At 44.3% G+C, this 26241-nt stretch overlaps 1 long non-coding RNA gene across 1 annotated transcript in view; it reads right to left on the minus strand.

Moving 5' to 3' along the window:
• LOC125082903 (uncharacterized) overlaps window positions 1-26241 on the minus strand; it is an 83223-nt gene that overhangs the window by 39708 nt on the left and 17274 nt on the right. The gene's annotated exons all lie outside the window — the stretch shown is intronic.

The raw sequence follows: 26241 nt of genomic DNA on the forward strand, positions 1-26241 counted from the left end.
AGCATGAGTGGGGGAAAGGGAATCAAGGCAGCTGACAGGGAGAGTGAGACTCTCCAGCTGGCTCCTGGCTGAACACCGAGCCCTCCTCGGGGCTCCATCCCAGGACACTGGGATCATGACCTGAGCTGAAGGCAGACACTTGACCGACTGAGCCACCCAGGTGCCCCCATCTGACCTGCATCTTACACGTGAAGAAACAAAGGCTCAGGAACATTAAAACCCCTCCAGAGTTGTGCTCCTGTTCTTTTTTTTTTTTTTTTTAAAGCTTTTTTTTTTTTAAAGATTTTATTTATTTATCTGACAGAGAGAGATCACAAGTAGACAGAGAGGCAGGCAGAGAGAGAGAGAGGGAAGCAGGCCTCCTGCTGAGCAGAGAGCCCGATGCGGGACTCGATCCCAGGACCCCGAGATCATGACCTGAGAAGAAGGCAGCAGCTTAACCCACTGAGCCACTCAGGCGCCCCTTGTGCTCCTGTTCTGTTGTGTTCTTACTAAAGAAAGATTTGTTAGCGACACGTCTATGCAAATGTGTAGCAAAGGCTTTTGCAATGGGTGAACAAAAACCACATTCCATTATGGAAAAAAAACCGCTTAGCAATAGAACAAGGTAAATAAACACTGAATGGTTACATAAAATGTTGCCTTTCTTAAAAAAAAAATAATAATTCCTTTCCTTATTTTTTTCCATATTTTTTAGTGTGGGTAGAAATGTTTTAAGTGTGGTAGGTCAGTACCAGTGAGAAACTAAAATCGTGTGTGTGCATGTGTGTGCACGTGCACACACATATGTGTCTGTGTGTCCGTGCGTCTGTCTCTTCTGATGAAAGTTTCTCTATCTGGCTTACTTGGAACTCAGTTAAGTGATGCACTCACCTATCTGGGACATAACATAAAAAAGATTTAATCAGGCTGCAGCAACAGGAGAATGTGAGTTAGGTGATCTGTGTTCATGCTTCCCTCATGGTCTAGATTTTCAGGCCTATTTACTTGTACTTTACGTACAATGCTAACTGGTTTAATTATTTCCTTTCTAAGGCCCTGGGAGATTCCCATTTGAAGCAGTGAAAGAACTAGGATCACAGAACAGTCACCCAGAGAGGAATAAACATCATTCTCTGGGGGCGCCAAGGTGGCTCAGTCGTTAAGCCTCTGCCTTCAGCTCAGGTCATGGTCCCAGGGTCCTGGGATCGAGCCCCACATCAAACTCCCTGCTGAGCAAGGAGCCTGCTTCTCCTTCTCCCCTTGCCAGCCGCTCCCTCTTCCCCTTTGCCTGCTCATGCTTTCTCTCTCTCTCTGACAAACAGAAAGATAAAATCTTAACAAAACAAAACAAAACAAAAAAATTGTTCTCTGACTAGCAAACTGGAAAAGCACCACAGCAAGGAGCCAGGAGCCTCCCACACCTCAGACCCCGGGAGCACGTTTACCGTGTCGCCTACATTAAGGATGAGTTTTCGGGAAAATGTTGAAAATGTTCAGTATTACATGTTAAATGAAGGAAGAAAATAATGCGATATAATTTCAGAAAGCTTTCGATGATGTTTAGCTTCCTGAGTAGACAAGACACCCAGCCACCTGAAAATATAACTACCCAGGGCACCTGGGTGGCTCAGTCGGTTAAGTGTCTGCCTTTGGCTCAGGTCAGGATCCCAGGGTGTTGGGATCGAGTCCCACACCAGGATCCCTGCTCATCAGGGAGCCTGCTTCTCCCTCTCCCTCTACCTCTCTGCTCATGCTCTCTTTCTCACTCTCTCTCTCTCACAAATAGATGAATAAAAATCTTTATTAAGAAAAAAGAAAATGCAACTATTATCTTTCTCTGAGGATACAGAGAACCACTCAGGTGTGTAAGAGAACCTGAGTTGTTTGTTTGTTTTTTTTAATCAGAATTTTTAAGATGTAAAAAGAAAACTCTGGCTACGGACTTATTCGTTGACACTAGCCTCACTTTTCTTCCCTGTGAAATGGTGACAGCTAACCTCTGGCACCTGGGCCCACATGCAAGCCACTCAGTACATGACAAATATTATCGCATGCACAACACAATTTCATATTCACATTTGGGCGTTTCCTCCAAACTATTATCTGTGACATCCTCCACTCAGCCACAAACATAGTCCAAATGATCGTCTTGGTTATTTTGGTGACAGATTCTGACTTCCGGGAACAAGTTCCTTGCCCCCTACAGTGCTTATGTTTTATACCATCTTCGTGACAGTTCTAAAAATAATTTGGCCAACCTTAAGTTTGATAGTTTGTATTAACTAATAAGTTTACAGTATGTTTCCTAGGCTATTCCTGTCCCCATATTCTAATAAACCCCACTGCTACTTCTAGAGAAAGACCCATGTTCATAAAAGTGAAAAATCTGTACGGATTGGCTATGTGAGGCTGCCAAGAAAAGCGGCGTCACAGCTACAAGGTGTACCCTTAGATTAAAGTAATTTTAGGTCGTGTCCAGTTGAATTCTTGGCATGGATTTATCTTCTGTAAATGAAAACAGTCACATACCAGAAGGGAAAGGAGGGGCACCGGTAGGAATCACATAAATTTTTCCTGCTGTTCAAACTATGACTTCAAGACTGTCTTTCTGCGTCCAGCTATTGGTAGACATTATATCATATTACTGTTAGACATCTTACAACAATAAGAAATACTTTCAAATCCTCAGTTTGACTTAATTAGCCATAACGTCCTAAAGATCCCAATTCATGGCCTCTTGGGAATATATAAAATTGAGCCCACTTATATGCAATGTCTGCTTCAGAAAAAGAATCTGAGTTCACACGGTCCATCTTTTCTGGATGTATTAAGACATAGAATATTTTAAGTCTCAAGGAACTAGATAGAGAAGGAACATATCTCAACATAATAAAGGCCACATATGGCAAGGCTAACATCATACTCAGAACAGAAACATAGAGGTCTTCGTCTAAGATCAGACACAAGAGAAGGATGCCCATGCTCAACATTTTTATTCAACGTGATATTAGATGTCCTAGCCAAAGCAAGTAAGCAAGAAAAAGAAAGAAGTAAAGCTGTCACTATTTGCAAATGACAGGAGTATACAGAAAACCTTAAAGACTCCAGCAAAAACCTATTACAAATAATAGTTTCAGAAAAGCTGCAGAATACAAAATCAATATGCAAAAAAGAGTTGCATTTTCATAAACCAACAATGAACTATCAGAAAGACAAATCAAGAATACAGTACCATTTGGCGCACCTGGGTGGCTCAGTGGGTTAAAACCTTTGACTTCAACTCAGATCATGATCCCAAGGTCCCGGGATCAAGCCCCGCATGGGCTCCCTGCTCAGTAGACAGCCTGCTTCCCCCTCTCTCTCTGATCCCCCCCTCCCTGCTCATGCTCTCTCTCTCAAACCGAATAAACAAAATATTTTTTTAAAGGAATAAATTTAACCAAAAAAGAAAGATCTGTACACTGAAAACCAGAAGAAACTGATTTAAATAACTAAAGAAGCTATAAATAAATGGAAAACTATTCTGTGTCCATGGATTAGAAGAATGAATATTGTTAAAATGTCCAAACTACACAAAGTGATCTACAGATTCAGTGAGATCCCTATCAAAATTCCAATGGCGTTTTTCACAGAAGTAGTACAAATAATCTTAAACTTTTTAATGGAGCCACATAAGACCCTGAATAGCCAAAGAAATCGTTAAAAAGGAGAACAAAGCAGGAAGTATCACATTTGATGATTTCAAACTACACTGTAAAGTTATAGTAATCAAAACAGCATAGTATTGGCATAAAACAAACACCTAGATCAATGGCATCGAATTGAGAGCTCAGAAATAAACTCACACATATGCGGCCAATTAATTCCAGCAAAGGAGCTAAGAACACACAATAGGAAAAGGATATCTCTTAGTAAGTATTGAGAAAACTATACAGTCACACGCAAAAAAGTGAAACTGGACCCTATTTACACCGAAACAAAAAATCAACACAAAATGGATTAAAAGCTTGAACCTAAGACCTGAAACCATAAAACTCTCAGAAAAAAAAAAAACAAAAACAAAAACAAAAAACCACAGGGGTTACCTCCTTGACATCAGTTTTGGCAATGACTTTTTGGATTTGGCCACAAAAGCAAAAAGAAATAAGGGGGACCGCATCAGAATAAAAAACTTTCGCACAGCAAAGGAAACCATCAACAAATTGGAAAGGAAACTTACCGAATAGAAAGAAATATTTGCAAACTACATATCCGATAAGGGAATAATAACCAAAACACACAAGGAACTCCTAAAACTCCTATAAAAAAATAAGTAACCCAATTAAAAATGGGCAAAGGCCCTCAACAGAACATTTTTCCAAAGAAGACATAGGAGTGATCCAGAGGTACAAAAAAGGTGTTCAACATCACTTACCATGGGGAAAATGCAAATCTAAACCTGGATGAGATCTGACCTCACACTGTTAGAGCAGCTATTATCAAAAAGACAAGCGATATCGAGAGTCTGGGAGGATATGGAGAGGGGGAACTTTTGTGCGCTGCTGGTGGGAATGTAAATTAGTGCCACAATAGGGAGGCTCCTTGAGAAATGAAAAATAGAACTACCATATGATCCAGGGATCCCACTTATGGGTATATGTCCGTAGGAAACAAATCCATTGTCTCAGAGAGACATCTGCATCCCACACTCATTGCAGCATTCCAGCTGATGGCCAACTTACAGAAACCGCCTAAGCGTCTGCGATGGACGAACGGATAAAGAAAATGTGATGTATATGCACGGGTGTGTATGTGCGTGTACATGGGTGTATGTGCGTGTACAGATAATCACACACATACGCACAATGAAACACTATCCGGCCTTAAGAAAAAATGAGAATTCTGTCTTTGACAACAACAAGGTTGAACCTGGAGGGCATCATGCTGAGTGACATGAACCAGAGGACAACAAACACTGCACAGTACTTATACCTGAAATCTGTAAATCAACCAATTTTTTTTTTTAAGTCAAATTCATAGCAACAGTAGAAAAGTAGCTGGGCGTTGGAGGCAATAAAGGGCAGGTCGGTAAAAGGGTACAAACATTCAGTGACAAAAAAAGAAAGAGACTGTTTCTATTCCTTTTTTTTTTTTTAAAGATTTTATTTATTTATTTATTTGACAGACAGAGATCACAAGTAGGCAGAGAGGCAGGCACAGAGAGAGAGGGAAGCAGGCTCCCTGCTGAGCAGAGAGCCCGACGCGGGGCTCGATCCCAGGACCCTGAGATCATGACCCGAGCCGAAGGCAGTGGCCTAACCCACTGAGCCACCCAGGCGCCCCGACTGTTTCTATTCTTATAGAGATAATAAACCAGAACTAGAGAGTTTAAGCCAATAAACCAGAACAGATGTAGTGAGCTGTTTACTGAAAACTTATTTAAACTCTTGAATAAAGCACCTGTACCTGATGTGGGAAACAAAGGCAGAAAGAAAATTATTAAATTTCTTTAGAAAGAACTGTAGAACAGCCTATTAACGAGTCCTTGAAACAGGCAGAGTGACATTCCTCTAGGGACTTGGGATGTTGATACTTTGCTATGGGCAAAAAGCAATCTTAGCCCAACATCCATGACCCTGTAAGTCTACTTTAACACGTAAAAATTCTTTGGGAAACTTCCTTTAGCTCTACCCCCCAGTATACATGTTGGCAATCAACCCCCTAAGCATATGGCCCACAGATATACATCTGAAGGGTCTCATGACTCAGGTTTTTGACCTCTTTCGAACATCCAGCCCTTCAAGGTCCTGGAAATACTGCCTCCAAATTCCTTAGAGACTTACACTATCCCTAACCCCCATCCAACTCGAAAGTGTATAAGGGTATAATCAGCCACCCCTCACAAACCCAGGGCAGCTCCTTCTGCCCAGGGGCCTTGTCCCTGTCCTCATTCTTTAATAAAACTACCTTTTCGGGGCACCTGGGTGGCTCAGTGGGTTAAGCCTCTGCCTTTGGCTCAGGTCATGATCCTGGGGTCCTGGGATCGAGCCCTGCATCGGGCTCTCTGCTCCATGGAGAGCCTGCTTCCTGCTTTCTTTCTCCGCCTGCCTCTCTGCCTACTTGTGATCTCTCTCTGTCAAATAAATAAAATCTTTAAAAAATAAAAAATAAAATAAAACTACCTTTTTGCACCAAAGACATCTCAAGAATTCTTTCTTGGCCCTAGGCTTTGAACCCTAACATCTTTTCCTACATCATACCCAGCAGTTAAATTGGATCCCAAAGACTTTCCTCTACTCTGAAAAGTCGAGCCCTTGAGGCTCAGACCAGGTATAAATAAATACTAGTGCAAGACAGACCCCAACTTGTTAGTTCTGTTTCTGTGATTTGCAGGAGAATCGGTAGTGCCACATCTTGACCTCAAAGTTTTTAGCTCTTGTTTCTGCCATGTTAAGTGGGAAAGGTGGCTAAATTACTGGGAAAAATAAGACAATGCCATTCCCTAGTTACTTTTATTTCCTATCCCTCCCTTCAGTGCTAACTGAAATTTTTCCAAAAGAAAGCAGCTTCAATAAAACCATGAGAGAAAGAAAACTTTAAAAATCTCCAAGCTTGGGTGCCTGGGTGGCTCAGTGGGTTAAGCCGCTGCCTTCGGCTCAGGTCATGATCTCAGGGTCCTGAGATCGAGTCCCGCATCGGGCTCTCTGCTCAGCAGGGAGCCTGCTTCCCTTCCCCTCTCTCTGCCTGCCTCTCTGCCTACTTGTGATCTCTCTCTCTGTCAAATAAATAAATAAAACCTTTTTTAAAAAATAAAAAAATCTCCAAGCTCGAAAGTAATACAAACAGATAAATTTAGAATCAGAGTTGCTGCGTAAGGCTGTCCAGGCACAAATCTAGGCCTCTTGCTAGTCACAGGTGCCACCTAGAGCTATGTAAACTCTTGAAAGCAAATCCACCTGATTGTGCTGGAATTCACCTCACCAGCCCATAAACGAGTCTCCTCGAAGTTTCACCAAACATTCCTTAAATCTGCCCCCTTCTACCAGATGAGGGAGCAGAAGGCAAGCTGAAAACAAAGCACAAGGTGACGTCCCCAAAACCCCCACCACCCCCCCCCCCAGGGATAAGTGACATTCCTTCAGGATACCTCTAACTATCTTAAGGCTTTGCTAGAGAGAAAAACAACTTTAGTCTGATAATAGCAAGGCCTCCAGTATCCTAAGGGCCTTCTTTAGCATATGAAAGCCCTTTGGGACACCTCTTTTTTTCCTTGCCTCCCCCCAACCCCACAGAATCTAATCAGCCATTCTTCACAACCCCAGTGCCCCTTCCCTTTCTGCCCCTGGGTCCTATCCCCGTGCTTTCATAAAATCACCTTTTTTGCACCAAAGATGTCTCAAGAATTTCCTTCTTGGCCATCAGCTCCGACCTCACTAACATCCCAGAACTACATTGTACCCACACACATTCAGGTCCTCATCCTTTCTCACCTGTGTTATCCCAGAAGTCTCCTTGCTTCCACCTCCCTCCCTTTCTCTCAGCCCATCTTCCATCCTGTAGCCAGAGTGAGCTTTCAAGAACGTGTAAATATGATCCCTTACCCTTGGAAAACCTCAGCAGAACCAGGAGTGAAACTGATCTTCTCTGACCTCATCCTGCACTGACACTCCGGTGTAATGATGCTCTTTCCCCCTCTCACTCAACACTTGCTATGACAGTTCCAAATCCCCAAGTCCCCAAAGGTGCTGTTTCTCCTGGCTCTGAAGGCTTGGCCAGCTTTGAACCCATGTGGGTCCTTGTTGCCCATTTTTCTGCTTAGGGCATTTGTTTTCACCTGAAAAATGTTCTTGGTTCAGCCTCGCTGACCCCTCCTCCACTGGGCCCCTTTACCTGAACCCCCTTGATTATCCCACAATCTCAACACACGCATTTCTCCGTCCCAGCACGGACAGTAATGGCAATTAAGTAGTCTAGAGCCGGTCACCTCTGCTGGATTATACACTCATGGGGACACAACTGTGTCTCTCCCCAGCCCTGAGCACAACTCCTTGCACACGAAAAGGGCTCCACAAATGTCAAACTGTTATGCCCCAATAATGGGTCCGTGATTAAAGGAGAGAGACTGATACAAAGTGAAGGTCAAGCAAAGCTTTATTTCGCACCAAGCATCAAGAATCTAACCAAATGTTCGGGGCCGCACCTCTTACAAGAGAGGGTGACCCTCTCCGTCCCACAGTCGAGCTTTTAAGGGCAAAGGCCATGCAGTCGGGCCAGGCCACGCACAAGTGACCAATGACATTGTAACACACACAGGAAACTCCACAGTGATGCTAGGTGACCAACTGAGTTACAATTTACCCTAGTAGACATTTGATTTAGCCTATCACACCTTGGTTAGGATTGGCGCCCAAGAGGCTCCCAAAGGGCAGGGCCCCTACTCCTTGGTAACCGGGGAGACAGTATGCAAACCCCCACTGATCGGTTGTCTCCACCTGGCCTGACCCACCCTTGTATCTGGGCTGTGTTACCTGGGGCTGGTTTCCGGGACTTGTTTTTTAAGTGAATCCCCTGGGGGAAGGGGAGCAGGGACAGTTTAACTTTAATGAAAGCCTCTTGCTAAATTGGCCCTTACAGAACGGATGTGTTGTGATCACAGATTTACCAGGGTAGCCCAGATTAATTCCAATAAATGTAGTTCTCAGAGTGTTAACAAGAAATGTAAATTTTAGAGAAAAGTGGTTGGCAGAGGAGGGTGTCAGTGAAGGGTGTAGGGAGGGGGGAAATCCTTTTCCTTGACCCATCTTAGATTGTCAAGTTGGGGCCCTATAAATCAGACCCACACAAGATAGGAGCGTGTGTGTGACTCTCCATCTCGGAGTTGTAAATCTGAGCCCCATGTTGAGTGCAGAGACTACTTAAGAATAAAATCCTTAAAAAAAAAAAAAAAAAAAGACTTGCAAAAGACAGATTAACAGGAAAAAAACAGAAGTTTACTAACACACCCGTTATGCATGAACATAAGGGGGGAACGAAGGACGAGTCACCCAAAGCCGTGGCTGGTACTTGGGCTTCGGTTACCATCTTAGGTACAACAAAAAGGCAAAAGGTTTCTGGCCTTCTAGGCAGGATAGGCAAGTCTTGGAAGGTGATGAGAAGGATCAAAAACAGACTTTTTTAGTGAAGTTTGTAATTGCAAATTTAAGCTACTGCCCCCTCGCTGAGAAGAGTTGTTAAACCCTTTTCCTGGTCAGGAGGTATGGCTACAACTGGAAATTTCCTTTAGAAATGTAAATTCCCGGGACTCCAGGGTGGCTCAGTCACTAAGTGTCTAGGTTTGGCTCAGGACATGCATGATCCCAGAGTCCTGGGATCTCGTCCCACATAGGACTCCGTGCTCTGCAGGGAGCCTGCTTCTCCCTCTGCCTTTCACCCTGCATGTGCGCTCTCTCTCTCTCTCTGACAAATAAATAAATATATTTTTAAAAATGTAAATTCCCCTTTACAAAAGGAAAACCTGTGTCCAGTTTGTAGAGTGTTTCCTGGGTCCGCTGACTCTCCCCGGCTTTTAGCCCAAAATAATCTGTACACAAAAGAGACCTATTTTGGGGTGGCATATTCTGGGCACACTAGGGGGGCCAAGGCTAGGCCAAACCAAGATGGGCCACTTAAGGATAAAAACTATTTTGAGTTAAAAAGCATCGAAACCCAGGGGATTTGGGAAAAGCTCTTTACCTCCCCTACTCGACTACCTAATAAGAATTAAGATGGAGGAGCTGTTCCAGACAGAGCCATGAGCATGGATAATACATTATTCTGTGAACTAGGGAAGGAGAACAGAGAAGAACCTAGCAAGACCCGTTTGATCCAAGTCCTGTAAGCCCCATTGTTTCTGAAGGGCCCAGCAAACATTTGTTTACTGAACACATCCTCTCTTTCATCTTCCTGTGATTCCCTGTCCTTCCAGGTCCCAGACCCCTACCCCCTCCTCTTCAGTTCAGAATGACATGTATACCTCATCGCGCTGTCTTTGGAGTCTCCACGTCTGTGTGCAGTCTCTGTACGTACCTAGTAAATTTGATTTTCTCCTGCTAACGTGTCTCATGTCTATTTCCTTCTTAGTTTAACTAGGACTCCTGAATGGGACAGGAATTCCCTTTTTTTTTTTTTTTAAAGATTTTATTTATTTATTTATTTGTCAGAGAGAGAGAGAGCGAGAGCGCACAAGCCGGCAGAGTGGTAGGCAGAGGCAGAGAGAGAAGCAGTCTCCCCGCCAAGCAAGGAGCTGGATGTGGGACTCGATCCTAGGACCTAGGATCATGACCTGAGCGGAAGACACTGGCTTAACCCACTGACCCACTCAGGCGTCCCAGGACGGGAATTCTTAATCCCTGACTACACACAAACGAAAGTTCTTTGGAATCCTCTACACCTTTTTTTTTTTTTTTTAAGACTATTTTTAGAGCAGTTTTAGGTTCATAGCAAAACTGAACAGAAAGTACAGTGGTGGGATACCCGGGTGGCTCAGTCGTTAATCCTCTGCCCTTGGCTGGGGTCATGATCCTGGAGTCCTGGGATCAAGTCCTCCTTGCTCACCAGGGGAGCCCAGTTCTCCCCCTACCTGCTGCTCCCCCTGCTTATACTCTCTTGGCATGTAAATAAATAAATAATCGTTTTTTAAAATCGACAAACATTAAAAAAAGAAAAAAAAAAGAAGTACAGAGGTTTCTGGGGCACCTGGGTGACTCCGTTGGTTAAGCCTCTGCCTTCAGCTCATGATCCCAAGTCCTGGGATAGAGCCTCACATTGCCCCCTCCCTCTGCTCCTCCCCCTGCTTGCGCTTTCTTTCCCTCTCCCTGTCAAATAAAGAAATAAACTTTAAAAAAAAAAAGAAAAAAAAAAAAAAAAAACAGGGCGCCTGGGTGGCTCAGTGGGTTGGGCCGCTGCCTTCGGCTCAGGTCATGATCCCAGGTCCTGGGTTCGAGCCCCGCATCGGGCTTTCTGCTCAGCAGGAAGCCTGCTTCCTCCTCTCTCTCTGCCTGCCTCTCTGCCTACTTGTGATTTCTCTCTGTCAAATAAATAAATAAAATCTTTAAAAGAAAAAAAATTTAAAAAAAAAGAAAGAAAATACAGAGGTTTCCCATATGCCCCATGCTCCTCCCCCCCAGCACAGGGACAGGCTCCCCCATTATCAACATTCCCCCTGGGGTGGTTGGTTTATTTCAACTGATGGACCCATACTGACAGGTCGTAATCACCCACGGGGTACACTAGAGTTCAGTCTTGCTGCTGCGCATTCTGTGGTTTTGGACCAAAGAGTAACGCATCACAGTGAAGGAGGTAAGGACATCACAAAATACACCATTGTGGCCTAAAGACTCTTTTTGGGCAGAAGGCCCTTGAAAAACAGAAAAGGCAGAGAGGGACTTTCTCTGACCTCCCCCTGATCGGCCTCCTTTTGTAGTCAGAAGAAACTCCCGTGTCACAAATCCCCTCGCTGGGAGTTTCATAGCTCAGGGAGGTTAGACTCTTATCTCAAGAGAGGAGACTAGAAGTCGACACCACACTCCAGACAGACTTGGTCACACACTCTCCTACGTCCCACTGATTCTTCCTAAGGGCCCATCTCTCTTTTCTAAAAATTATTTACTCTCCTCTAAGGGACCTACACCACCTGTCTTCTTCCCCTGGAAGATCTTATATAAACTCAAATCTCGCTGTGTTTTTAGATACTCACTTTTGTTTTGTGATACCCTCACAGACATGACAGCAAAAATTAATAAGTTTATGTACATTTTCTCCTGTTAATCCACCGTCAGTTTATTTCATAAACCCAGCTGTTACACGAGAGGGAAAGCCTTCCTCCCCTACAGTATTATTGTGAAGAGAAAAACCACAGGATCAGAATGGCATCACTGGGGCCAAGTCACCAAACCACTGTTAAACCTGATCTAACTGCAATTTCAACCTTTCCCAGGATTGCAGTCTTAACTGGTCAGTCCAGAATTTTGGGCTCAGCATCCGTGAGTGGATCTACCACGAGGGCCCTCCCCGTTCCCCAGGGGAAGATGAGGTCACCTACATGATAAGACACCCCACTCCCGATTTCTCCCTGGAGGGAAAGTGACCTTGCCTGGAACAATCCTTTTCTTTTTTGCCCCACTCTCCTGCCTATAAAAACCTTCCAAGGTGTACAACTCCTGGGAGCACCCATCTCCTTGCCAGATGGGGTGCTGCCTGAGGTTTAATGAAGCCAATTAGGTCTTTAAATGTCCTCACTTCAACTCTGTTTTTTAACTGTATCATACAGAGTATTTTCACTGCCCTAAAAGTCCCCCCAGGCTCTGCTCCAAAAGGGGTAAAGGGGCCCTGAATTTTTGTTTTGTTTTTTAAAGATTTTATTTATTTATTTGACAGAGAGATCACAAGTAGGCAGAGAGGCAGGCAGAGAGAGAGGAAGGGAAGCAGGCTCCCTGCTATACAGAGAGCCTGATGCGGGGCTCGATCCCAGGACCCTGGGATCATGACCTGAGCCGAAGGCAGCGGCTTAACCCACTGAGCCACCCAGGCGCCCCTTTGCTTTGTTTTGTTTTGTTTTAAGCATGGGACCACTGCCCCATCCTATCCTAGAGGTGATCCCACAATCCCACCCCGGTTTTCTGAATTTCTAGGATTACCATAAGACTCCCATTCTAGACCCTCAAGGGCGGCTGACACATCCCCTATGCTGACATTGAAGACCCTCCCACTATTTGGGATTCCTGCTTTTTCTTCTCCTTTTAAGGGCCCTTTTGTCCTTTGATCCAATATTGCACATCACCTGCAATAATAAAGATCACGTGCAGATCTTCTAGATCCTGCTACTAGTCCCTTGAAACCTAAAGGGACCCTGCTGTATGGCACAAGGGATGGAGGAGGAGACAGAGAAGACCCTTTTCATGATCTGCCCTCCATAAGAGGATGAGCTCTCTGGAAGATAATGGGGACTTTACAAGGACCTGACTTCTTTATCCTGGGCCCAGTGTGTGCTCAACTCTGGGAGGAGAAAGTGGGGAGCAGGAAAATGAGCTCTACCTCCTGCTCTGGGTTGGCAATGCCTGGATGGGTAGGGAGCTCTACCCCGCTATCTCCTTCAACATTGCTTCCAGTAGGGGCTTCAAGCTTTTACTAAAGCTCCTAGTTAGTTCTTAAAGCAAGTGCAGCTCTAGTGGGTGGGGTCTTTCAGGGATTTTAGAAAAAACTAACGAGGGGTACCTGGGTGGCTCAGTCAGTTAGGTTAAGCTCCCATCTCTTGGTTTTGGCTCAGATCGGGATATCAGGGTTCTGGAATGGAGCTCAGAGTGGGGCTCTGCGCAGGAGTCTGCTTTCCCTCTCCCTCCCCCTCTGTTCTTACCCCCCACTTATGCTCAAGCGCTCTGTCAAAAGTAAATAAATAAAATCCTAAAAAAAGAGAGAAGGAAAGAAAAACAAAACTAACAAGGGAAAAGTTAAAAGATTGCAAGATGCTATCAAAATATCATAGTGAACACTCTTCCAGACACTCATCGAAATACAATTGGCCTCAGCCTCCTTCCCTTCACAGCTGAGCTGATCCTTGTCTTTGTGGTTTGTGACCACTGTGTGACTCAGGCGACAAATTCCAGCTTCTGGTCTGCTTGTTCTTCCCTTTCTTAGGATCTTTCATCAATGTTGAAGAACATTTTGTCTGGGCCCAACGTAAACCATATCCATCATACAAAAAAAAAAGGTAAAATCATACAAAAAACTCACAAACTGGGCAAACTCTAGGGACAGAGCAGAAACTGGCATCTTTGACCGACTCCAGCTCCCCAAAGGGATTCCCACAGATAGCAGGAGGGAAATCGTGGGCCACAGAGATGCTGAAGGGGCTTATTTGGAAAATCAGAGCCCCCACTGATGGAGGGATCCAGGCAGGGCAAGGAAGGGAGGGAAGAAGTTGGAACTATAGCGGCATTACTAATATCCCCTGTCTCTCCCCAATCCCCTCCTTTTTTTTTTTTTTAGATTTTTATTTATTTATTTGATAGAGAGAGACACAGCTAGAGAAGGAACACAGCAGAGGGAGTGGGAGAGGGAGAAGCGGGTCCCCTGCAGAGCAGGGAGCCGATGTAGGGCTCCATCCCAGGACCATGGGATCATGACCTGAGGCAGAGGCTTAAAGACTGAGCCACCCCGGTGCTCCTCCCCCATCCCCTCCTTGCCCTCACCCTCCCCGAGACAAAGTAAAAGGAGTACCCGGGGCAGCTTGAAAGGAAGGAGAGATTCCCAGGGGCTCTGGGAAGTGAGGTCAGGGTTGGGAAGGCAGGACATTCCCAGTGGAACACATTCAAGACTGCTTTGGGGCTGTAACCCTATAAATACATTCTTGTCTAAGATCTGATATTGTGGGTTTAGAAGACGGGCCATTAAAAAAATAAACAGTACTGGGGCGCCTGGGTGGCTCAGTGGGTTAAGCCGCTGTCTTTGGCTCAGGTCATGATCCCAGGTCCTGGGTTCAAGCCCCACATTGGGCTTTCTGCTCAGCAGGGAGCCTGCTTCCTCCTCTCTCTCTGCCTGCCTCTCTGCCTACTTGTGATTTCTCTCTGTCAAATAAATAAATAAAATCTTTAAAAAAAAAAAAAAAAAAAATAAACAGTACTAATAGTATTAATAATCAAGAGTGTCAGTAGTGTTGAAATTTTTCTGGAGCCCTTTCCTGAGTTGCCTAATGCCCAGAGAAGGAAAATAACAGTGTTTAGTCATAAATTACAGGATCAGTGCACATAGCTATCAAGATGATGAGCCAGGGCTTGTAAACTGGTTTTGTTTGGTTCTAATTAGATGTTTGTCCTCTGTGTGTGTGTGTGTGTGTGTGTGTGTGTGTGTGTGTGTGCGCGCGCGCGCGCACGCGCGCAAGGGGTTTCATCACTTTTTTTTCTTTTTCTTTTTTTTTTTTTTTTGCCTCTGGCTCTTTCTGATTTAAAAAAACACCTCAAAGAGGTAGGACATTACATACCCGATCGGTATTCATGTTTAAAAAATTGGCTTACTGGGACGCCTGGGTGGCTCAGTTGGTTAAGCAGCTGCCTTCGGCTCAGGTCATGATCCCAGCGTCCTGGGATCGAGTCCCACATCTGGCTCCTTGCTCATCAGAGAGCCTGCTTCTCCCTCTGCCTCTGCCTGCCATTCTGTCTGTGCTTGCTCTCTCTCCCTCTCTCTCTCTGACAAATAAATAAATAAAATCTTTAAAAAAAAAAAATTGGCTTACTAAAAAAAAAAAAAATTGGCTTACTAAACATGCTGCGACGGGGGAACTGTTAAGCACAGTGTTTTTGCCTTTATTCAATGATTGATTCATTCAACTGACTTTTGTTGATTGTTTAACCAGGAGCTAGGACCTAAGATGAATGAACACTTTCCCTCTTCTTGAAAAGAAAAGTTAACACAAAATGTGTTGGGAAGAGTTCTGATGACTGAAAATTGTAACTAGAGACGGCCTCATATTCACACAGACAGATATAAATAAGATACTTTTTAAATTCTAAAAGGTAGTACAGCTGACCCTTGAACAACATGGCTTTGAACAGTGGGGGTCCACTTACATGGGGATTTTTTTAAAGCACAATACTGTAAATAAATAAATGTATTTTCTGTTCCTTATGATTTTCTTAATGACATTTTCTTCTCTCTCTCCCTTTATCGTGCTAATACAGCACATAACATATTCAACATACAAGATATGTGTGACTCCACAGCTAATGTTATTGCTAAAGCTTAGAGACTAGTAGTTAAGTCTGGGGGAGTTAACAGTGGTACTCGGATTCTTTTTTTTTTTTTAAGACTTTATTTATTTGTCAGAGAGAGAGAGAGCACAGGCAGACAGAGTGGCAGAGGGAGAAGCAGGCTCCCCGTGGAGAAAGGAGCCCGATGTGGGACTCGATCCCAGGATGCTGAGATCATGACCTGAGCCTAAGGCAGCCGCTTAACCAACTGAGCCACCCAGGCGTCCCGGTACTTGGATTCTTGACCGCTTGGGGGTTGGCACCCATCACCCCTGCATTGTGTGAGGATCAACAGCACATCGTGCAAACTTGCATCTTGGGTTTGGTTTTTTGTTTTCCTTTTTACCGTACAATATGCCCTGGAGGTCATTCTATCTAGTAGTTGTGACTTTTATTTTTTTAATCTTTTTTTTTTTTAGATTTTATTTATTTATTTGACACAGAGAGAGAGATCACAAGTAGGCAGAGAGGCAGGCAGAGAGAGAGAAGGAAGGAAGCTCCCCGACAAGCAGAGAGCCCAATATGGGGCTTGATCCCAGGACACTGAGATCATGAGCTGAAGGCAGAAGCTCAACCCACTGAGCCACCCAGGCACCCCCAGTGTGCCTTTTAAATAGATGCTCTGGGTCGCCTGGGTGGCTCAGTGGGTTAAGCCTCTGCCTTCAGCTCAGGTCATGATCTCAGGGTCCTGGGATCGAGCCCTGCATCAGGCTCTCTGCTCAGCGGGGAGCCTGCCTCCCTCTCTCTCTTCCTGCCTCTCTGCCAATTTGTGATCCCTCTCTGTCAAATAAATAAATAAAATATTTTAAATAAACAAACAAACAAACACATGCTCTGGCCCTAAGTGAGCAGTGGGCAGAAGGATTCGGGTTTCTGGGGAGGGAACATCAGGCCAGCATGTCCAGGGCTTGGTGCCTGGTTAGGAGTGGGAGGGACCCAGGGCAGTGCTCCGCCTGCTGGAAATGTCACCCGCCCTCTAGCATTTCTCTCTCTACAGTTGTTCTAGTGGAAAAGGGCGAAACTGGAAGCTGTTGTATTTATACTGCAGATATGGTGGGCTAAGCACAGCCAATGTTCGATAAATCACTACTGATTTTCCATTTTTTTTTTAAAATATTTTATTTATTTATTTGACAGAGAGATCACAAGCAGGCAGAGAGGCAGGCAGAGAGAGAGAGGAGGAAGCAGGCTCTCTGCTGAGCAGAGAGCCCGATGCGGGGCTCGATCCCAGGACCCCGAGATCATGACCTGAGCTGAAGGCAGCAGCTTAACCCACTGAGCCACCCAGGCGCCCTGATTTTCCATTTTTGTAACAAATGTGACTTATTGTAAGGCTTCAAACCCAGGTGTATAAATCCACAGTAAGCATCTGTACTTTAGTGATGGTGTGCTTAGAAAATTTAAGACCTGAAAAGCTGTCGTGTCTAGCATTTCCCACGTTCCTACCCTTCAACTCTATGGTTCTGTAATTCCATGTATCCCTTTGGGAACAGCTTCGATTGAGATAGATAGGTAGAGAGATAATAAAACCACTGATTTGGAAGAGAACATAAAGTTAACATTTGGGGAGAGGACATCTCTCACCTGAAACTTTTTTTTTTTTAAAGATTTTATTTCTTTATTTGACAGACAGAGATCACAAGTAGGCAGAGAGGCAGGCAGAGAGAGTGAGAGGGAAGCAGTCTCCCTGCTGAGCAGAGAGCCCGAAGCAGGACTTGATCCCAGGACCCTGAAATCATGACCTGAGCCGAAGACAGCGGCTTAAACCACTGAGCCACCCAGGTGCCCCTCACCTGAAACTTTTTAAGTCATTTTTCAATGTGGTTCATAATTACTATACTATTTATCTAACAAAGATTTACCTTTTCTAACCAAAAGGATCATTTTCTAGGTCCCCCTCCCTGCCAGTATCTGTAAATCTGATGAAGGAGGTACGGGAATGGCTTTAGGGAACCTAAGCTGGGTTCACTGCAAATAAAATGGAGTGGTTCCGGGCAACGACACCCAGACCTTGGTGTGCTGGCAAATATGGGACAAGCTCTTTTCTGCGGGGCCAATGCCCTCATTGGAGGAGTTTGCCAGTATCCATGGCGTAACTACACCTTCCGTGGCTGATAACGTAACCCAATTTGCTCCAGGTTGCCTAGAACTTTCCAGTTTTATTTTTTTTTAAGATTTTATTTATTTATTTGACACACACAGAGAGAAATCACAAACAGGCAGAGAGGCAGGCAGGGGGGGAGGGGAGAAGCAGGCTCCTGGCTGAGCAGAGAGCCCAATGCGGGACTCGATTCCAGGACCCTGAGATCATGACCTGAGCTGAAGGCAGAGGCTTAACCCACTGAGCCACCCAGGCATCCCGAACTTTCCAGCTTTTAACTGAAAATTCTGAGTTCCAAGACCTCTTACTTACATGGGAAACAGGATGGCAGGGTCACCTGAGTGGCTGGTTTCAAGTTCCCCACATGACGTCCCTGAACATGGAGTCAGGCCGAGACAGACACATGGTTCGAGCCTGTGTTCCACTGATGGCGGTTAGCACGGCCACATTGTTCTCATCAGCTCTCCATCCACCACCACCCCTGATGATTTCCTGGAACAATCTTAACAAAGGGCGGCACCCTGGGTGGCTTAAGACATGAAATTTATCGCCTTGTGGTTCTAGAGGCCAGTAATCCCAAACCACAGTGTGGGCAAGGTTATGCTCTTTTGAGAGCTAGGGGAGAATCTATTCCATGTTTTTCTCTTAGCTTCTAATGTCATTTCTTGGCTTTCAGCTGCATAACTATAATCACTACCTCCACCGTCATATGGCTTTTTTTTTTTTTAAAGATTTATCTGTTTATTTTATCAAGAGAGAATGGACTACGGGATGGGCAGAGGGAAGGGGGGAAGAGAATCGCAAGCAGACTCCCCACTGAGTGCAGAGCCAGACATGGGGCTCAATTCCACAACCCCAGCCAAGATCAAGACCAGAGCTGAAATGCCCACAGTAGCCAAACCGTGGAAAGAGCAAAGATGTCCATCAACAGATGATGGATAAAGAAGATGGGGTATATATACACAATGGAATACTATGCAGCCATCAAAAAGCCTGCAACCTTGCCATTTGCTACGATGTGGATGGAACTAGAGGGCATTATGCTGAGTGAAATAAGTCATTCAGAGAAAGAATTATCATATGATCTCTCTGATATGAGGAATTTGAGAGACAGGGTTGGGGGCTTGTATAGGGAAGGGAAGGGAAAATGAAACAAGATGGGACCAGGGAGGGGGACAAACCATAAGAGACTCAATCTCAGGAAACAAGCTGAGGGTTGCTGGAGGAGAGGGGAACGGGAGGGATAGGGTGTCTGGATGGTGGACATTGGGGAGGGTATGTGCTACGGTGAGTGCTGATGATTCACAGACCTGTACCCCGGAAACAAATAGTACATTATATGTTAATAAAAAATAAAAATAAAAAAAAAATAAAATAAGTTTAGCAGGGGGAAAAAAAGACTGGAGCTGAAATCAAGGGTCAGATCCTGACGTGCCTGGGTGGCTCAGTTGGTTAAGCATCTGCCTTGGCTTGGGTCATGATCCCAGGGTCCTGCTCAGCGGGGAGCCTGCTTCTCCCCCTGCCCTTACCCCTGCTTGTGAGCTTGTGCGCTCTCTCAAATAAATAAAATCTTAAAAAAAAAAAAAAAAAGTCAGATGCTTAACCCACTGAGCCACCCAGGTGTCCCTGGCATTCTTCCCTCTCTGTCTCTTTGTCTTTGCTTGGCATCTTCTTAGAAGCACCCTAGCCTTACTGGATTAGGTGCTCACCCTACTTCTTCCATATAATCTCATTTTAATGTAACTAATTACTTCTGCAACAACCCTATTTCCAAAGAAGTTCACTTTCTGAGGTATTAGGGGTTAAGACTGCAACACATACTTTTTCACAGAACAACATACCTTCAACCCTTATCAAACCCCCTCACCAATATCATAACAATGCTCATTACCAGGTCTTAACTCAATGTTTTAGAAATATAGGATTCTAAAACTTAAATCTATTTAAAATATTTTGATATATACATATATATGTAATTGAATAAATAAATAGAATATTGCCAATTGTAGAATCCTCTGACTTAATTTTTTTTTTTTTAAAGATTTTATTTATTTGTCAGAGAGAGAGAGGAGAGCGAGCGAGCATAGGCAGACAGAATGGCAGGCAGAGGCAGAGGGAGAAGCAGGCTCCCTGCCAAGCAAGGAGCCCGATGTGGGACTCGATCCCAGGACGCTGGGATCATGACCTGAGCCGAAGGCAGCTGCTTAACCAACTGAGCCACCCAGGCGTCCCAATTTTTTTTTTTTTGTTTTTTTTAAGTAAACCCAATATGGGACTCAAACTCACGACCCTGAAATCAAGAGTTATATGCTGTACTGACTGAGCCAGCCAGGTACCCCTCCCCCAATTCAATTTAAAAATGCTTTAGTGGGGAGCACCTGGCTGGTTCAGTCAGTAGAGCATGTGACTCTTGATCTCCGGGGTTGTAAGTCTGAACCCCACACTGGGTGTAGAGATTACTTAAAAATAAAAACTTTACAAAAATAAAAATAAAAGTGCTTTGCTAAAATTATTTCTCAGTGGTGGGATTTGGGGTAAAATTTCATTTTCTTTATTTAAACTTTCCTATACTGCTTGTGTCTTCCGCCCATCTGTTTCTTCTTTCCCATCTCTCGTTTTTACATTTTGACAATTAATGATGGATCTATGTTTTCAGAAAAATGAAGAGAATCAGGTTATTCCATCTGCACTGGGAAGATGATCGCTGGGAGCCAAGCTGATGGGACACAGTGAGACACGTGCGAAATAAGGAAGTATATGGTCAGAGAAGTCACAGTGAGGCCAAGCACGGGAAGGGGAAAGTACTCTCTGAAAGGGAACTTAGCGAGTCTCTACTCCAGCATCTCTCCAAGGGCGTCCCACAAATTCTCTGGGAATAAAAATAATCTATGGCCAAGAAAATGGGGGGCACGCAGCATTGCTCTCCCTCTGGAAAAGTCACAATGCACACATCTTAGGAGTCCTGCAGTACAGAAACCTGTCTAGCCCAGAATTTCCCGGACATCTGGAGTCAGAACCCTTTTCGGGGAAACCCATCTTATTAGAACTAGGGTTTTACTCTAGTCTAGCTCTCTCATTTTAAGATAAGAAAATTGAGGTTTAGAGAGGAAACCTGAGGTCACAAAACCAGACATAGTCAGAACTGAGACAAAAACCTAGGCCTCGGGGCGTCTGGGTGGCTCAGTGGGTTAAAGCCTCTGCCTTTGACTCAGGTCATGATCCAGGGTCCTGGGGCACATCGGGCTCTCTGCTCAGTGGGGAGCCTGCTTCCGCCTCCTCTCTCTGCCTGCCTCTCTGCCTACTTGCGATCTCTCTCTCTCTCTGTGAAATAAATAAAAAAATCTTTAAAAAACAAACAAACAAACAAAAAAAAACCTAGGCCTCTTGGCCTCCTGGTCATTGATTTGTTCCCATACCCACTGTTCCCTGCATTTCCGCTTGCTGGGGTCAGTAAAGCTTTGTCCGGAGTCTCCGGGAAGAGAAAGAGGAGTAGGACATCCCCACAGGATTTAGGAGAAAAGGAGTCAAGCCATAGTTGGAGCAACAGAAGTATATTTGTTTGGGACAGTTGTTGGGTTTGGGGTTTGTTTGGTTTTTGTTTTGTTTTGCTATGATAATTCTCAAATAACTTTCAAAAAAATGTTTATTCTCTTAGTTGCTCCTTCGTGATCCAGAAATCAGCCAAGTGTTGTGCAGTCTGCACACTGAGCTGAGTCTCCATTTTTCTGTCCGTCGAATCTCTCACCGGCCTCGGCAGGACTGTCAATGAGCAGACGTCTGTGGTGACGCGGACCAGACAATGGGGCTTCCTGTGGGTAAGTACGGATTCCTGCCTCCGCACTGACGCAAAGACCAATACCAGCAAAGCTCTGCCTCCCTCAGTTCCAGGACTTACTTATCAAAAGCCTCCTTTTTCCCGGTGACGACACACAGAAAACTTCTGCCCTGCCAACTCCCTCAGAAATTCCACCAAACCTAAGGGCTCACACCGGTAAACACAGATAGGGCCACCTCTTCTCTCTGCGGACGGATAGCTGCCATGAAGTCACACGTGGCACCATCATGTTCTGGTACGTGACACAGACACCAGCACCCACATCTAAAGCTAAGAAACAACAGGAGGATATAATGTCCCGGAGGTACACAGAACAAGGAGTCAATTCTGACAAACTTGCTTTGAGCACCTGCTGTGTACACGGTCTCACTCCTCTCATGCATCATAGTCTGGTCGGCAAGAAAGGCAGGGGCGTAATGTCTTTGATCCAAAACCCAAAACAGTGTTCAGAGAGAGGCTTAAAATAAAAGACCATATGAGTTCAAGTCAATTGGCAATTGCTTTTGATTTAGGGGCAGATTGGAGGAGAAGGCCTTGAAGGATGAACAAAACCATGGCAGGTGGAGAGGGGAGGAGGCACTCCATGCCAAGGGGCCAGCTGGGGGGGCAAGTGGGGCCATTTATCATTGGGGAGAGATTTGAGCAGAGGTGGGCAGGGAAGAATGTGAATCCAGATAAAGCAGGTAGACCGGAGTCTGGGGAGCACTGAGTGAAGAGGGCACAGACAGACAGGGGCTAGGTTGCAGAGGCCATGAACCTGTAGATAAGACATTGGAGTATGCTTCTGTACTCCTGCTCCATGCCGTGCTTGGGGAGCAAGAACAGACATAGTTGTAAACTACGTGGCTTTATTAGTTACTGTACTAGAACTGTCACTTCAAAAACAGGAAGATGTTATGCCATCTATTACATTTGGACCTTCTCCCATGGTTAGTAAAAGGCCACAGCTAGCGTGGGGAATTTTTTTGTTATTATTCATGGCATAGTTTTCCTCCTGACCTAATATTTTTATTAAACCTTTGATGAGACTTTGGCAGGCAGAAAAATTAGGACGGTACTTCTCAGAGTTGACCTGTGTAACATTCTATCGTTAGCACTTACTAGTTCTTTTTCTCTTTTTAAAGAATAGTGGTTTTCTTCTAAACATGGAGAATCTGGGGGTATGGGAATGGTAAGATCAGGTCTGTTGTTTTTTTTTCTTTTTCCCCATCACCTATTTCACCGACCCCCCCTGATTTACCTCCCCTCTGGCAACCACCACTTTGTGCTCTATAGTTAAGAGTCTGTTTTTTGGTTTGTCTCTTTTTTAATTTGTTCATTTGTTTTGTTTCTTAAATTTAGCATTTGAGTGACATCATTTGGTATTTTTCTTTCTCTGACTGACTTAATTCACTTAGCATTATACCCTCTAGATGTATCCATATTGTTGCAAATGGCAAGATTCCACTCTTTCTTATGGCCGAGTAATATTCCATGGAATATATATATCCCACTTCTTCTTTATTCATTCATCTATAGATGGACACCTGGGCTGCTTCCATCATTTGGTTATTATAAATAATGTTGCAAGAAACATAGGGGTGCATATATCTTTTCAAATTAATGTTTTCATATTCTTTTTTAAAAAATATTTTATTTACATATTAGAGAGAGAGAGAGAGAGAGAGCACAAGTGGGGGCAGGAGTGGCAGGCAGAGGGAGAGGGAGAAGCAGGCTCTCTGCTGAGCAGAGAGCCCAATGCAGGACTTGATCCCAGGATCCTGGGATCATGACCCAAGCCAAAGGCAGACACTTAACTGACTGAGCCACCCAGGCATCCCAGTGTTTTTGTATTCTTTGGATAAATACCTAGTGGTGGCATTAGTGGAGTCTTAATTTTTTAAAAATTATTTATTTATTTAAGAGAGAGAGAGAGAGAGAGCGAGTATGAGACAGGAGAAGGTCAGAGGGAGAAGTAGACTCCCCACCAAGCAGGGAGCCGGACGCGGGACTCAATCCCGAGACTCCAGGATCATGACCTGAGCTGAAGACAGTCACTTAACCAACTGAGCCACCCAGGCGCCCTGGATTCTTAATTTTTTGAGGAAACTCCATACTGGTTTTCACAGTGGCTGCACCAGTCTGCATTTCCACTAACAGTGCATGAGGGTTCCTCTTCCTCCACATCCTCACCAACACCTATTGTTTCTTGTGTTTTTGATTCTAGTCATTCTGGCAAGAGTGAGATGATATCTCCTTGTGGGTTTGATTTGCATTTTCCTGATGACGAGTGATAACAAGCATGTTACGGGTCTATTAGCCATCTGTATTCTTCCTTGAGAAATGTCTGTTCATGTCTTCTATCCACTTTTTACTTGGATTATCTGTATTTCGGGTGTTGGGTTCGATCAGTTCTTTGTAGATTTCGAATACTAACTCTTCATCAGTTATATCATTTACAATATCTTCTCCCATTCCAGAGATTGTCTTTTAGTTTTGTTGGTTGTTTTCTTTGCTGTGTAGAAGCTTTTTGTTTTGATGTAGTCCCAATAGTTTATTTTTGATTCTGTTCCCCTTGCCTCAGGAGACATAACTAGAAAAATGTGCTATGGCCCACGTCGGAGAAATGACTGCCTGTTCTCTCTTCGGGGATTTTTATGGTTTCAGTCTCACATGTAGGTCTTAATCCATTTTGAGTTTATTTCTGCGTATGGTGTAAGAAAGTGGTCCAGTTTCGTCTTTTCGCATGTAGCTGCCCAGTTTTCCCAGAACCCAGTTGTTGAAGAGACTGTCTTCTTACCATTGTGTATTCTTGCCTCTTTTGTCCAAGATTAATTGACCCTATAATCGTGGGTTTATTTCTGGGACTCTCTATTCTGTTTCATTGATCTATGTGTCAAGAGCACATCTATGTTTTAAAAAGATAACCCAGATAACTCTTGGGTCGGTACTGAGGATAATATTGGATTAGAGTGAAAAAAACTAGACATGGGAATACTTGTTTCAGACCTAGCTTGTTTGCTTTCTTCCTTTCTTTTTTTTTTTTAAGGTTTAAAAAAAATTTTTTTAGACTTTTTTAATTTTTATTTATTTTTATTTATTTTTTAAAGATTTTATTTATTTATTGGACAGAGAGAGATCACAAGTAGATGGAGAGGCAGGCAGAGAGAGAGAGAGAGAGGGAAGCAGGATCTCTGCCGAGCAGAGAGCCCGATGCGGGACTCGATCCCAGGACCCTGAGATCATGACCTGAGCCGAAGGCAGCGGCTTAACCCACTGAGCCACCCAGGCGCCCCTAGACTTTTTAAAAGAAGATTTTATTTATTTATTTGACATACAGAGATCACAAGTAGGCAGAGAGGCAGGTGGAGAAATAGAAGGAAGCAGGCTCCCCGCTGAGCAGAGAGCCCTATGTGGGACTCGACCCCAGGACCCTGAGATCATGACCTGAGCTGAAGGCAGAGTCTTAACCCACTGAGCCACCCAGGTGCCCCTAAAAAAAAAATTTTTTTTTAAATAATCTCTACATCCAATGTGGAGCTCAAACTCACAACCATAAGATCAAGAGTCACATGCTCTACTGACTGAGCCAAGAAGGCATCTCTATTTGCTTGCTTTTACTCATTCATTCTGAACACATTTGGAAGTATCTACAATGTGTTAGGCATTGTTCAGGGCACCACAAATATGGGAATGAAGAAAAGTAATGCACTGTTTTGCTGGATCTCCCTTTTGTCTAGGGGAATATAGACAATAGATATAGGAATCTGTAGTGATGGTTTTTAAAAAGTGCTAAGAAGAGAAATGGGGGCACCAGGCTGGCTCAGTCAGTAGGGTATCTGACTTTTGATCTCAGGGTCATGAGTTTGAGCCTCATACTGGGTGGAGAGATTACTTTAAAAGAAAGAAAGAAAGAAAGAAAGAAAGAAAGAAAGAAAGAAAGAAAGAAAGAAAGAAAGAAAGAAAGAAAGAAAGATGAAGATGTTGAGAAGTCTAGAGCATGCTGGATGTTTCTGGAAAATCTTCTTAATTAATTAATTGTGGGGGAAAGTAGGGGGAGGGGGAGAGGGAGAGAGAGAATCTTAAGCAGGATCCACACCCAGCACAGATCCTATCTCATTTTTTTTTTTTTTTTTAAAGATTTTTTATTTATTTATTTGACAGAGAGAGTGAGCAGAGGCAGATAGAGTGGCAGGCAGAGGCAGAGGGAGAGGGAGAAGCAGGCTCCCTGCTGAGCAAGGAGCCCGATGTGGGACTCGATCCCAGGAGGCTGGGATCACGACCTGAGCCGAAGGCAGCTGCTTAACCAGCTGAGCCACCCAGGCGTCCCCAGATCCTATCTCATGACCCTGACATTATGACCTGAGCTGAAATCAAGAGTCAGATGCTTAATCAACTCAGCCACTCAAGCGCCCATTTTCTCCCTTTCCTTCCCTCTTTCTTTCTCTGTTCCTCTCTCTCTTTCTTTCTTCCCTTCCTTCCTTTCTTTTTTTCTTCTCTCTTTTTTTCTTGTGGTAAAATGTACATAAATGTACATTATTTGTATTTCGTGTGTTGGGTTCTATCAGCTCCTGGGATGGAGCCCT

This window comes from Lutra lutra, chromosome 13 (assembly GCF_902655055.1).
Source record: "Lutra lutra chromosome 13, mLutLut1.2, whole genome shotgun sequence".
In the NCBI taxonomy this organism is placed as follows: Eukaryota; Metazoa; Chordata; class Mammalia; order Carnivora; family Mustelidae; genus Lutra; species Lutra lutra.